The sequence below is a fragment of the Nymphaea colorata genome, chromosome 3, assembly GCF_008831285.2.
Source record: "Nymphaea colorata isolate Beijing-Zhang1983 chromosome 3, ASM883128v2, whole genome shotgun sequence".
In the NCBI taxonomy this organism is placed as follows: Eukaryota; Viridiplantae; Streptophyta; class Magnoliopsida; order Nymphaeales; family Nymphaeaceae; genus Nymphaea; species Nymphaea colorata.
Genome location: NC_045140.1, coordinates 10,915,871 through 10,930,150, shown reverse-complemented (window position 1 = coordinate 10,930,150; position 14,280 = coordinate 10,915,871).

Sequence of the window (14,280 nt, the reverse complement as noted above, 5' to 3'; positions counted from 1 at the left end):
CCAGCACATCGGCTGCGCTCCTCCGCAGTCGGATCCTAACCGACGCCCGTGGCCGAGCCACTCGGAGAATAGGCAGGTCGGCACTGCCGCACTCGGCTTTCGCCCCCCTCGGCTTCTCGTCCAACCTAGCGGCGACAGGCGGTCGCCCTCTCTTCTCAGCTCCCGGCAGCAGGTGGCTGCCCTGGTCGGCAATCCCTCGCCGACCCGTCTTCCGTCCGCAGGCGGCATCCATGCAGCGTCTCCGGCGACGCCCTTGCGCAGTCTTCTCGGTGCTTAAGGTGACACCAGGTCGCCTTCCTCTCGGCCGCCCGTCCGCAGGTCTGCGCCCGACAGCAGGTTGCCTCTCTCTTGGCTGCTTCCGGCCCGTGTTCTGCCAATCCCATCCGACAGCAGGAGGCTGTCCAGGCCACGCGCTTCACGCCGGCCCGTTGCTGCATTGCCCGGGGATCAGACTTCACCCCGTGGCCACTTCGACTCAGCCAAGGCTAGCCCTTGGCCGGTAACCCTCTAGACTCACTTGTAGATCCGGGGAGGGTGCCATTTGCTTCTGTTTTAGGATTTCATCTAGTTTACTTGCTTTGTTGTTTTAGCCCAAGGCTTCGGCCTAACTCCTCGCTGTGGTACCTCGAGGGCCATCTTGCCCGAGGCACGATCACAAGGAGTAGACCACCCATTTGCTTACTGTTGTGCGTGGTTTGTCCGTTAGCGTGGTGTGCATGGATGTATGATTTGCTTGTGAGTGAGTTGAGAGAATTTCTGTATCGCTCGCGTTTGTAAAGCCATGTCACCCTTTGTAGTTTTTTGTAGTAGGTCTGCCCGTAGCTAGGATTTGGGAACAAGGGTTTTCCGCACCTGTAATTCCTATCCTAAGGGTTTTTTGCACCGGGGTTTGTCCGGTCGGGTAGAATCATTTGTATAATTTGTCTTAGGATTTTTGGTTTTTTGGAAGTACTCAAGTGACTTGGGAATTTAGGTCGCTCTTGGTTAGGATTCTCTAGCCCTAACGGGAGTGGACCTAACAATTGGTATCAGAGCCGTCTTGAGGCTTTATTGTCAAATTCAAGCACCCGTTCTACGAAGATTCCGCTTCAGCAGAGCAGCGCAGACGGACAGTGTTTGAGTTCAGACTTTCGGCAGTCTACTTCCGCATGCAATAGTTTTAGGACTTGCTTTGCAGTTGGCTCACTTGTAACAGACCTGGAGACTTATTCGTCGTGTGTTTTTGGCGCTTGTTCACGTATCGTCATGGGTAAATCCAAGAAGAACGTGAGCTCCGATGAGCCTATTCTTGAGGACGTTCCTCAGGATCAGGAAGCCCCAACAACCCACAAGGGGCAAATTCCGGACTATGCCTTAGGTAGAATCCTAAGCATAGAGAAGGAACTGCTACAAATGCGTAGCGATATGGCCAAGGTCGAGAACTTCAGAAAAAAGGACATGGACCGTCAAAACGCTGACCATCAAAAAGAGATGGAAGAAATTCGCGCCATGTTCCGCCAGTTGGCCAACAACCAGGCCCAAGTCGTTGTAGAGCAGAGGACCACTCAGGGTCCGAATCCACAGAAAGGAAAAGGTTTGCTAGTTATACCTGGCTATCAAACCGACACTGAGATAAACCCCAACAACATCTCACATGTTGGGACAAGCGTGGACGGAGGCAGAGTCATGGGACCTCCTCCTGACAGGTATCAAGCCGAGCCTACAAGCGAGTACTATAGGACTCCTCATGGCCAAAGAACCAGCCAGCCCATTCGGAACCCAATATATGAATTTTCCGAAGGTGAGGACGAAACACCTCTTCGTCCTAGGAGAACTCGAAGAGAGCCAACACGTTTTGACGAAAGACGGACCCCTTCCGTCAAATATGATTTCCCAAAGTTCAATGGGGAACACCTTCGAGAGTGGCTATTCATGGCCGAAAGATTCTTTTTATGTCACCACGTTCCACAAGAAGAGTGGATCGAAATCGCCACGGCCAACATGACCGGCGAAGCTACAACTCACTACCTTTGGTTTGAGTATAAGACGACCGACCCAACTTGGGAGAAGTATAAGGCGAGTCTGCAGTTGCAGTTTGGAGACTCCACATTCATAGATTATGACGAGGATCTCAAGAACCTAACTCAGACCACAACCGTGCCTGCCTACCAAAAACAGTTTGAGAGATTAGCCAGCATGGTGCAGTGGCCAGAGAAGGCCCTCATCGGGTCATTCAAGGGTGGCCTCCGAAGCGACATCAAAAGAGAGATGAAAATTCATCGCTTCGGTAGTCTAGAAGAATGTTTCGCTATGACCAGGTTGTATGAGGAGAGGATTGAAGAGAGAAAAGCATAAAAGAGAGAAAAACGAGAAAGAAAGGCTCGTAAGAGTGACAAGTTGAGGAAGAAACCCTCATTCTCCTCTACTTCTTGTAACCAGAGTAGAGAATTCCGACCCCAAGGGAAGGAATTAGTTCCCTACAACAGAGGGAATGAATTTAGGCCCAACCCAAGACCGGGCCATGACCTCCCAACTCGTTACCTAACCCCCAAGCAGATAGAGGAATACAAGAAGAAATGCCTATGTTTTAGGTGTGAGGGTAAGTGGGAGAAGAACCACCAGTGCAAGGCACTTTTCAACATAGTGGTGGTTGATGAACCAGAGACCAGCTCTAGTTCAGAGAGCGATTCTCCTCAAGTTCCAGTTCCAGTTCCTCGTCTGATGAGGAAATCCAAGTAAAAAGGAAAGGAAAGAAAGTTGAGTCGGATGAACCACATAAGGGAGAGACCTCGACCAGAGAAAAAAAATCAGAAGAGGTCGAATCTCTTCATTCTATCCAGGATCCCGATAAGGCTAACGCCATGCGAGTCTTTGGCCGCATCAATGGCCAGAAAGTCTTGATTCTGCTCGACAGCGGAGCAACCAACAATTTCCTCACCGAAGAAGCTGCTGAGAAGTGCAAGGTCACTCTCAATGAGAGCAGCCCACAAACTATAATCGTGGGAGGGGGTCATAGGCTCAAGTGCATGCAGGAAGGAAAAGGCATAGACGTCAGCATCAAGAAGAAGAATTTCAAAGTGAATTGCTTAGTCATCCCCTTGGACGAAGTTGACTTGATTCTAGGAATGCCTTGGTTCCTAACTTGAAAGGATATTCGTTGGGATGTTAAGAACTTTGCTATGACATTTATCCCAGACGGAGAAGAAGAATCGATCACACTTCAGAGACTTGCTAGCTCCACGCGTCCCAAAGCTGCATTGCGGTCCATCCAGCATGAGCAACCCGCCTGTTGGGTACTTACATTGGATACGGATGTACCAATATCTGAAGAGAAGGTGGAAGAACCAGTTCCACCAGTAATTCAATTGGTCCTAGACCAATTTCCAGAAGTTTTTGATGAGCCCAAAGGCCTATCGCCAAAACGGGCATATGATCATCGCATCGTCCTTGCACAAGGTGCAGAGCCTGTAAATGTCAGGCCGTATAGGTATGGGCACAGCCATAAGGCGGAGATCGAACGCCTTGTAAAAAAAATGTTGGAAAGTGGTATTATTCGGCCAAGTTGCAGTCCTTTTTCTTCGCCCGTTCTCTTAGTGAAGAAGAAGGATAACACCTGGCGATTCTGCATAGATTACAGGGCGTTAAACGAGGTGACCGTTAAGGATCGGCACCCCATACCAGTCATTGATGAACTGTTGGATGAGTTGGCCGGCGCCACCATGTTTTCAAAGATTGATCTCAGAGCCGATTACCATCAGATTAGAATGTTCGATGAAGATGTATTGAAGACAGCTTTCAGAACACACGATGGGCATTATGAATTCCTAGTAATGCCTTTCGGTTTGCCCAATGCACCGGCTACTTTCCAGCGGTGTATGAACGATGTGTTCAGAGCTCATTTGAGAGACTTCATCCTTGTATTTTTCGATGATATACTTATCTACAGTAAGGACGAAGAGCAACACCAGAGACATTTGGAAATAACGCTAGGCATCCTTCAGGAGCACCAACTTTTTACGAAGATGTCCAAATGTACTTTTGGACAATCTTCCATTGGATATCTCGGACACATTGTGTCACGAGAAGGGGTTCGGGCAGACCCCGAAAAGTTGCACGCCATGGAAAAGTGGCCTCTGCCTGAATGTTCGATGAAGATGTATTGAAGACAGCTTTCAGAACACACGATGGGCATTATGAATTCCTAGTAATGCCTTTCGGTTTGACCAATGCACCGGCTACTTTCCAGCGGTGTATGAACGATGTGTTCAGAGCTCATTTGAGAGACTTCATCCTTGTATTTTTCGATGATATACTTATCTACAGTAAGGACGAAGAGCAACATCGGAGACATTTGGAAATAACGCTAGGCATCCTTCAGGAGCACCAACTTTTTGCGAAGATGTCCAAATGTAGTTTTGGACAATCTTCCATTGGATATCTCGGACACATTGTGTCACGAGAAGGGGTTCGGGCACACCCCGAAAAGTTGCACGCCATGGAAAAGTGGCCTCTACCTAAGGACCTCAAAAGTCTAAGAGGTTTTCTTGGATTAACTGGGTATTAAAGGAGATTCATCCAAGGGTACGACATTATCGCTCAGCCTCTTACACAGATGTTAAAGAAAGGAGCCTTCTCTTGGACTGAGAAGTCGAGAGTTGCCTTTGAGAAGCTTAAGGCAGCTCTGATGACCGCCAAACTTTCACCATTGAGACATATGCGCGTGAAGTCGGCGTTGGAGCTGTGCTAGGACAAGATGGTCATCCCATCGCGTATATGTCAAAGGCCTTGACTAGCCGGGCCAAACCCCTCTCTACATATGAGAAGGAATTACTTGCTATCGTCATCGCGGTGGAAAAGTGGCGTCCTTACTTGATTGGACGCAAGTTTATCGTCAGGATCGACCAGAACAGCCTGAAGTACATGTTGAAAAAGCGTGTGTCTACCCCCACTCAACAAAGATGGCTAGCGAAGCTCTTGGGGTATGACTTCGAAATAGAGTACAAGAAAGGTCCTGAGAACAAAGCGGTAGATTCTCTTTCCCGCTTGACTGAACAGTTGATGACTTTGTCTGTAGTGGAAACGGACATTTGGAATCGATTAGCCCGTGACCAGCAGGATGATCAGTCCCTTAGGCTAATCAAGACTTCGGTTCAGCAGAACCCCGGATCCATTCCTTTGTATTCAGTCAAATGGAATCTTCTGTATAGGAAGGACAAGGCTGTAGTCCCTCCTAGCTCTGGGCTTAAGCAGGAACTCCTGCAACATTTTCATGATACCCCTGCGGCGGGTCATGAAGGGGTCGCTAAGACCCTAGCACAGATTAAAGCCCAATTCTGGTGGCGAGGAATTAAGGCAGGAGTTCAAGACTATGTGAAGAAATGTGTAGTCTGTCAGAGGGAAAAGTACGAGGCCATCAAGCCTCCGGGTCATTTGAACCCTCTGCCGATACCAACCAAACCGTGGACTGATGTCACGATGGACTTCATCGACGCCATGCCCCGTTCGGAAGGAAATGAGGCAGTGTTAGTTGTCGTGGATCGGCTCACGAAGTATAGTCACTTTGCCCCCTTGCCGAGATTGTATCAAGGGCCACTTGTGGCTAACGTCTACCAGGAGTATATTGGAAAACTGCATGGAATGCCACAGTCCGTCATTTGTGACCGGGACTCCATCTTCCTGAGTGCATGCTGGCAGGAATACATGAAGAACATGGGTACAACGTTAAACTTCAGTACCGCCCACCACCCACAAACGGATGGGCAAAGCGAAATTGTCAACCGGTCTTTGGAGACCTATCTACGGTGCTTCGCAGGTGAACGACCATCTACTTGGGTAAAGTATCTGCCTTGGGCAGAATGGTCGTATAATACGAGTCTTCACTCGTCTACTGGCATAACCCCTTACGAAGGTGTTTATGGCTTTCCTCCTCCAGCAATACCAAGGTATGAAGGAGGCACTGCAGAAGATGATGCAGTAGACTGTGAATTGCGCACAAGAGAAGAGGTTTTGGAATCTCTCAAGCAGAACATCGTCAAGGCACAAAATCGCATGAAGCAGGTATATGATAAGGGCAGGAAGGACCAGGAGTTTGAGGTGGGCGACTATGTGTGGCTTAAGAGGTTGCCTCTTAAGCAAAAATCCTTGATGGGTCAGTCCTATTTGAAGTTGCTACCTCGTTACTATGGACCCTATCCGGTGATTCAGAAGGTAGGGAAAGCCGCATACAGGCTTGGCCTCCCTAAGACAGCGTTGGTACATCAAGTCTTTCATGTCACCAGGCTTAAGCCTCACCAGGGTGATGTACCCACTTTGATTGAGATAGTTTGCCAACTCCCTACCGTATTCTCAAGCACATGTATGTTCAACGGCAGGGAAGAACCAGGCATGAGGTGCTCGTGGAATGGGAAGGACCCGACAGGGGTACTTCTTGGGAAGAATTCGGGACGATCGTTCATCGTTTCCCCTCTTCCAGCGCTCGAGGACAAGCGCAAGGTAGGGAGGGGGAATCTGTTACAGACCAGTCTCTAGGTCCCGATCATGTAGAGGCAGAGCAGACCGAACCCAGTCGGCGGAAGAGGAAAGCGTCAGAGCTATGGGCTCGTTCTCTACAGCTTACGAAAGTTAGTCCCAAGGAAGAAGATTCTGCACCAACGTCAGTTGCAGTGGGAGGAGCGGGAGGCGCAGCTGGGTCACAAACGGTGCTTGAACAGGGTAAGTCTCAGGGTGTCTTTGGTTCTAGTGTAGGTCTCACCGAGCTAGTAGAGTCTAACCCAAGTGAGTCCGGTTTACAAGTTCCTTGAGGCTAGCCAAAGACCAAAGTCTTAGGCAAATGGCTCGGTCAAACCTGACCGAGCCCTTGCATCCAGCAAACCGAAGTGAGGGCGGGTCCCCTCACGAGGTCCCCACCCTGGGCTCGAAAGGCTCAGGGGTTTGAACCTTTTATTCATGCGTTGGGCACTAGGCCCGAGTTTGCTTTTAAGTATTTTAACTTAGTAAGTAGGTTGTTTACAGCGGGTTTTGAAATAAGGACCTAGCCTAGCGGGTTTGTGCTTGGCGCATTTGTAAATGGGTTTTTGGGTAGAGATCTAATCCGGATTGTGGATGGATCATTTAGGATTTGTATATATTGTTTTGGATCTAGTGGATTGTAAAAAAAATTGAAGTAAAGAAATCATTTGCAAGTTTGCAATCTCTCTCCTCCGCGTGAGGTTGTCTCTCTCTCCCTCGATCTAGAGGCGAGTTCTTCATCTTCTAAGTTAATCACCGACTTCCCTTCGTGTGCAAGTGTGGTGCCTCTCATCCCCTCGCGTCCCCTTGGCCTGTGACGCTTCTTCCTCCATTGAAGGCTTCGGGCATCGGAGATATTCCGGTGAATACTCAAGCATTGAAGGCTTGCGGCGGATTTCCTCCAACCGGCGGCCATCCCTCCCTCGTCCACAGCTTCTTCCCCCTCAGAACAGCATTTCAGCAAGGTTGGTACCTTCTTCTCGACCACGGAATACCCAAATTCGGGCCAATTCCGACAGCTGAATTGTGAGTTTGCTTCCCCGCCGGATAAATCTGCAATTCCGGCCAAGTCTGCATTTTCCGGCATCTTCCCAAGACTCTGGCGTCTTAGGACAGTACTGCCCTCGTGCATGTTGAAGCCCACGTGAAGTTGGAAAGGGCGAATTGGTCTTCGGCGAGAGATCACTCAAACCATACCGGTTTCCCCTACTCGGTGTGAGCCCACTTGGAGATCGACTCGGACCAGGTAAGTCCAATCCTCACCGTCGCTTTGTCCACGTGTCAACCATCCCACCACCCTCTCCAGCTCGAGTCCCAACTGGCCCAACGTGTCCCACACCCGAAAACTAGTTAGAGCCACATCCCCTTAACTTTAGGACCCTTGACGCCACCTCGCCCCCCCCCTCTCTTGTTGTCTAAGTCTTCAACCTTGTCGCACGCAACCTCAGCCGTTCATCTGGCCACGTGGCAGCATCTCTCTGCTCACGACCAGGCCCTTCTCCAGCTCGCCCAACACCTTTTCCATCTGTCCCTCGCAGCTTGCCACCTCACCCTGCCCTTTCCCCAATTGGCGCGCCACCTCCCCCACTCGCGAGCCCCTTTTCCTAACTTTTAGCGCAATTCCCTTAGGACTCGCACTTGGCCTAGACCACCTCTCCATTACCTCTAACCGCGGACTATCCTAGCCCTTAATCCCTCCACGTGTCCCCATCTCCCTAGTCGCGAGACCACCCCAGCCACGTCTCTTCACTTCCTTCTCTCTCGCACTCTAGTCCTCAAGCCCACTCCCCTTTGATTTAGGAAAGTGGACTCGTTCTTGCCTTGTCGCTAGGAACTTCTCTAGCGAGCTCAGTCTGGTCCTTAGATCTTGCCACGTGGCAAGAATCCAGACCTTCTCCACTAACCCGACCAGCCCTACCTGACCCTAACCCAGTTTGACCTTGACCGAACCCATCTCACCTAGTTAACTCTCACTTCGCTTTGACCTAAGCCTACTTGTCTTAGCTCCCTCTTGCTCATTAGGATCTCGGTCAACCCGAGCCCAGCTAGGACCGACTTAGTTGACTCGAGCTTAGCTTGAGTGACTCAGCTGACTTACCTCACCCGAGCTCAACCCCTTGACCAAGCAAGCCCCTCTCGGTCTCTTACAATTTCCCGACCGAGCCTTGCCTTAACCTCACCACCTATCACTCAGCCCTTCCTCCGACCAGACCACCTTTCTAGTTAGGTTAACCTCTCTTCCGAACCTAAGCCCTCTTGACTCTTGGCCTACCCCCGCCCGAGGTATCTCAACCCGACTGGCCTACCCTTTGAGCCCTGCCAGTCCAAGCCTACCCCAGCCATAGCTAGGGACCAGGTTCAGCCGGCGAAGTTAGCGCTTCGCTAGTGACCCTCGGCCACCACCTCGGCCGCGCTCCTCCACCGTCGGATCCTAACCGATGCCCGTGGCCGAGCCACTCGGAGAATAGGCAGGTCGGCACTGCCGCACTCGGCTTTCGCCCCCCTCGTCTTGTCCGCGGCTTCTCGTCCAACCTAGCGGCGACAGGCGGTCGCCCTCTCTTCTCGGCTCCCGGCAGCAGGTGGCTGCCCTGGTCGGCAATCCCTCGCCGACCCATCTTCCGTCCGCAGGCGGCATCCAGGCAGCGTCTCCGGCGACGCCCCTGCGCAGTCTTCTCGGCGCTTAAGGCGACAGCAGGTCGCCTTCCTCTCGACCGCCCGTCCGCAGGTCCGCGCCCGACAGCAGGTTGCCTCTCTCTTGGCTGCTTCCGGCCCGTGTTCTGCCAATCCCGTCCGACAGCAGGAGGCTGTCCAGGCCGCGCGCTTCACGCCGGCCCGTTGCTGCATTGCCCGGGGATCGGACTTCACCCCATGGCCACTTCGGCTCAGCCAACGCTAGCCCTTGGCCGGTAACCCTCTAGACTCACTTGTAGATCCGGGGAGGGTGCCATTTGCTTCTGTTTTAGGATTTCATCTAGTTTACTTGCTTTGTTGTTTTAGCCCAAGGCTTCGGCCTAACTCCTCGCTGTGGTACCTCGAGGGCCATCTTGCCCGAGACACGATCACAAGGAGTAGACCACCCATTTGCTTACTGTTGGGCGTGGTTTGTCCGTCAGCGTGGTGTGCATGGATGTATGATTTGCTTGTGAGTGAGTTGTGAGAATTTCTGTATCACTCGCGTTTGTAAAGCCGTGTCACCCTTTGTAGTCTTTTGTAGTAGGTCTGCCCGTAGCTAGGATTTGGGAACAAGGGTTTTCCACACCTGTAATTCCTGTCCTAAGGATTTTTTGCACCGGCGTTTGTCCGGCCGGGTAGAATCATTTGTATAATTTGTCTTAGGATTTTTGGTTTTTTGGAAGTACTCAAGTGACCTGGGAATTTAGGTCGCTCTTGGTTAGGATTCTCTAGCCCTAACGGGAGTGGACCTAACATATTCATTGTTGGCAAACTCAAGAATTAGACTTGGATCGACAGCCAACCGGCTCAGCAGGTTGACTCGGTGACTTGGCCGGGTCAAGTATTAAGATCGGACTGTCCACATGCAACTGAAATGACCACACTTTTAGCTCTCTCTTTCTTTCTAACTTAAAAAACTAGCTCACTTTTTCCCTAATTTTCTTTCAAACAATCTAATTAACTATTCAATGCTTAAAGACTTGGTAAAATCATTAAAATCTAAAAAAAAGAAGTGTGTTTTCTCTAGTGTTGGAAGGTCACTGATGTCTCGACCGATCATCTTCAGGTCATCCAAAAGAAAGAGAAACTGATATCAAGGATGAGATTGGTTTTGAGGTTTTGGGCTTGGGGATTGCCGAAGAAGCAAAAACCCCCCAACAAATGATCCACCCTCATTATTTCTTTTTTATCATTAATTTAGTTTTATATCACCAAAACTTAAATTGTATCTGACTTAGCCGAGTCAGCCAAGTATTGGCCAAGTCATACCGAGTCATCCGATTCTTGGCTGACTTAACTGAGTCTTGGCCGAGTTTTAGTGTGAATCGCTTGGGTCCTAACCCTTGACCGATAAGTGAATCATCCAGATCTGACTCGGGCGATTCCCGAGTCGGATCACCGGGTTTGCCCACTATGGCGACATTTATGGCACTACGTAGTTTAAATTCCAAAACCTATTGAAGTCTTCCATTCTGAGGGCAGAAACGTCATTTTGTGTGCATATACATAGAGAGGGAGAGCTGACAAAATAAAGAGAGAGTCATAATTTATAAATTTGGGCATAGAGTTGAACACAAAATGTTGAAATTTCTGAAAATGAAAAAAAAGTAATAATTGTTATCACGCTTTTTGAATTAAAGGTCTCACTTTTCTTGGGTCATAAATGCGACTTAGAAATTGATTTTTCATGTTTTTCTTTATACTATCATATTTTTTGCATATCCTTTCATATGGTTACATTGCGGAATAAGAAACATTAATTATGTCCGTGTGTGTTACAAATGTCAATCACTTGTGCGGTTGGGCTGGCGTTCCGGGGGCTTACGTAACGAAACTAAGCTCCCTAATAAAGTTGGCAATTTCTTTGTCAGGTGTGAGAGCAATCAACTTTATCAAGAATAGGAAGGGTTGTTTGGTAATAGTAATGCGTTGTTACTATCCTATAAACCTGCCCTAGAAAATAAGATGAATTTATGAAACGCCATCATAACAAGTCTTTTGTAAATCTGCTCTACATTTTTGAGATAGATTTAGGGACAGTAACAATATGTTATTGTTGTCATTGCAACAAACAAGAGGAATTGATGTTTCCTATAAGAGAGCATTTGGTAATAAAAACATTCAATTCTTCGGAACATACCCTTCCACGAATTTATCCTAATATTCTTGTCAACACAACATTTTTACAATCACCGAGCGCCTCCTAAGGAAGCTGAAAACAAATACATAGAAAACATAAGATAACTAAAAAACTTATATATCAGTCTGAGTTGTATTTGATAATAAAGGAATTGCAACAAGTAATGAGATGAAGTTCCTAATTTGCAATAGCCGAGTCACATGTAGGCTCATGTCCGCAGTTGCTCACATAGGCTTGCAAAAATGGGTTTATTACATATTAGTGTCTCACAAAATTTTTTTATGTAGTGAAAGGACTAAATTCATTGGAAGGAAATTTGGATTAGGAGTTATCACACCAGGTAATGTGAGAACAACCCAGATATTGGGTCGTCCGGGGAAAAGTATATAGGCCTATGCATGTGCTAATGCCCGTGGAATTCTTGGCTGAGGAGCACTTCTTAAACCTTTAAAGTACCTAGTAAAATGATTGAATTGCAGAAATATGTAAATAAACAAATGAATAAGAGACACTAATATACAAATAAAGAAATGGTTATAAACACTCAAAATGCAAATAAGTAAATTTTCTGGAACTGTATAGGCAACTGCCCACAAGTGCGCCTGCGGGTGATACTTATTAGTTGAAGTGCCCCATTGGTTGAGTTTCCGAAGAGATGGCTAATTAAACCCAAAATTAGAAAAATAACATTTTACGCCTAAACTTTTCCAAAATTCTAGTTTGACCTTATTAACATTTTGACAAATGTAGATGGTCTTATGAAACATGACATTTATCACATTTGGGACTCCGAGTAAGAAAAATCTCGCTTCCACCCCTAGCTAAGTTGATTTTACATCGTTGATCACCATTCGCTTTCTCTTGTCAATACAAGACCTATAAGTATTCTGATCCTTGCTTATTGAAATCATTTTTTTTTTTTAAATCATTAGGGTGATAAGAGATTTATATTGGATTGCCTGCACATGCCGACGCAAGTTTCTTATTGAATTCACCAATTTAAAGGCAAACGGGCACTAGGGTTCGACCGAACCATAAATGCTGGGGGACCGACTGTACCGCCCTTCTAATAATGTCATTTCTAAAATTAAAATTGGATGGACTAAAATTGAATGACCTCACAATTAGTACTCCGGCCTTGGAAGGCCTATGACTAGTTAGGTGCTGTTATGAAGATAACTGAGATCATACACATATAATAGGAATACTGTATTCTTGCTTTAGAAAACACGGTCTTGGTAGTGAGTGTTGCTTGTATATCGTATAATCATGTGTTGGGCATAATTACGTACACCATGTTTTTTAGAACAAAAATATTGTGTTTTTGAAATATGTGTTCTAATTAAAACGTAATATGTTTGTTCTTTCTAGAGGTCATTTGATAACAGCAACAAATTGTTACTGTCTCGTGAACAAACATAAAAAAAATTGTGGCACAATTTATTGTTTTTACCAAACAGCCCCCTATCACTATGAGACGGCGTCTATAACTCCTGTGGTCTTTTAAGTCTAATCATGTTGCTAATGGAGAAAGCTAGAGTAGGTCCAAGGAAGTGCCGATAAAGTTGAATTAGATAATTGAAGGGCCCTGCTAGTCGGATGGTGGCAAGGCGATCTCCACACTTTTTCCATTGAAAATAAGACCTAACGAATCATTACTTAAGCAAGTGATTAAAAAAGAATCTTCTATTCCTGAAGTTTTTTTCTGCTAAAGTATGGCATGATCCAGACGAAGTTGAATACGAAGCGCTTCTACTGCCACATAATTAAAAAGTTTGGCATGTCTCTCTGGTCTTTCTTCACATTCCTGTCGCTTTCACGAGCAGTTGATCTTGCAACTCTTAGCTACCTAGGGTTGCGAAACATGTGCAGCCTGTTAATTGCATGGAAGAAGCCGGAATTCGTGGAATGGATGCTCGAAGATGAAGGATGAAGCAATTATGCTTGGGGTTGCGGACAGATCGGATACCGATACTACGGAAAAATGCATGAGAGGTTGGATGTTAATCAAAGTTGACAAAAATCCTCCAATCACATCCAGGGCTACTTGCAACTCAAAGTTGCAGAACAGGACCATGGTCAGTGGAAATAGTAGTGAATATGGCGCATTATATATAAAACAGATGTCTCTGCAGAATTATATTGCCTCGAAATGTGACACTCGAACAGTAATAATACTTGAAAAAGTTTTGAACGGTAGATTTTTCTATGTTAAATTAAAAAAATGAAAAAAAGTAGGAATTCTATGTTTAACTTTTGCACACAAAGATATAAATAAGTAAAATTACGTGTTGCTAATACAATCTTATTCATATCTCACCATATCCGGTGCATTTTCTACCATTGTTTTTGGGTCATTAGAAGAACCTTGATATACAACAAATTTTGGTGATCCAAAAGCCGATATCTACCCAATAACACTACAAATCGTATCCAAAGGGTTGGATATGTGAAAAATTAAAGCAAATTAAGAAAAAAAAGATCCATGTAAACAAATCCATATATACAAATGCATTTTTCGTGCAATTTAGTTGGATTTTTTTTTGTTGTAAATCCAATCCTACGAAGGAAAATGATTTTAAAGTGTCTCTTTAATGGAATATATTACTGTCAAGATATTAGCATGCATTGACATATATCAAAGTCTTCTCTATCTTTTACAACAAAGAAAAGAAAGAAAAAATTCATGCATCAAATTTTGTAGTTTTATAGGCAGTTTGCATTAAGAACACATTGTAAATGTTCCATGAATCTGTCCAAAATTGGAGCAAATTTATGAAACATTTATATAAGCATTGTATGAATCTTTCTCTAATTATTGGGCAGATTCATGAAACACTAACGTTGTATTTTAATGCCAAATTGTTTTAATAAAAAAAAAATCAAATAAAAGATTGGTCAATCAGTGTTTGGGTTGAACAAGTTGGAGTGGAGGGGTAAAACTCCCAGCCACACGTAAAAAATGATGTACGTTATAATTA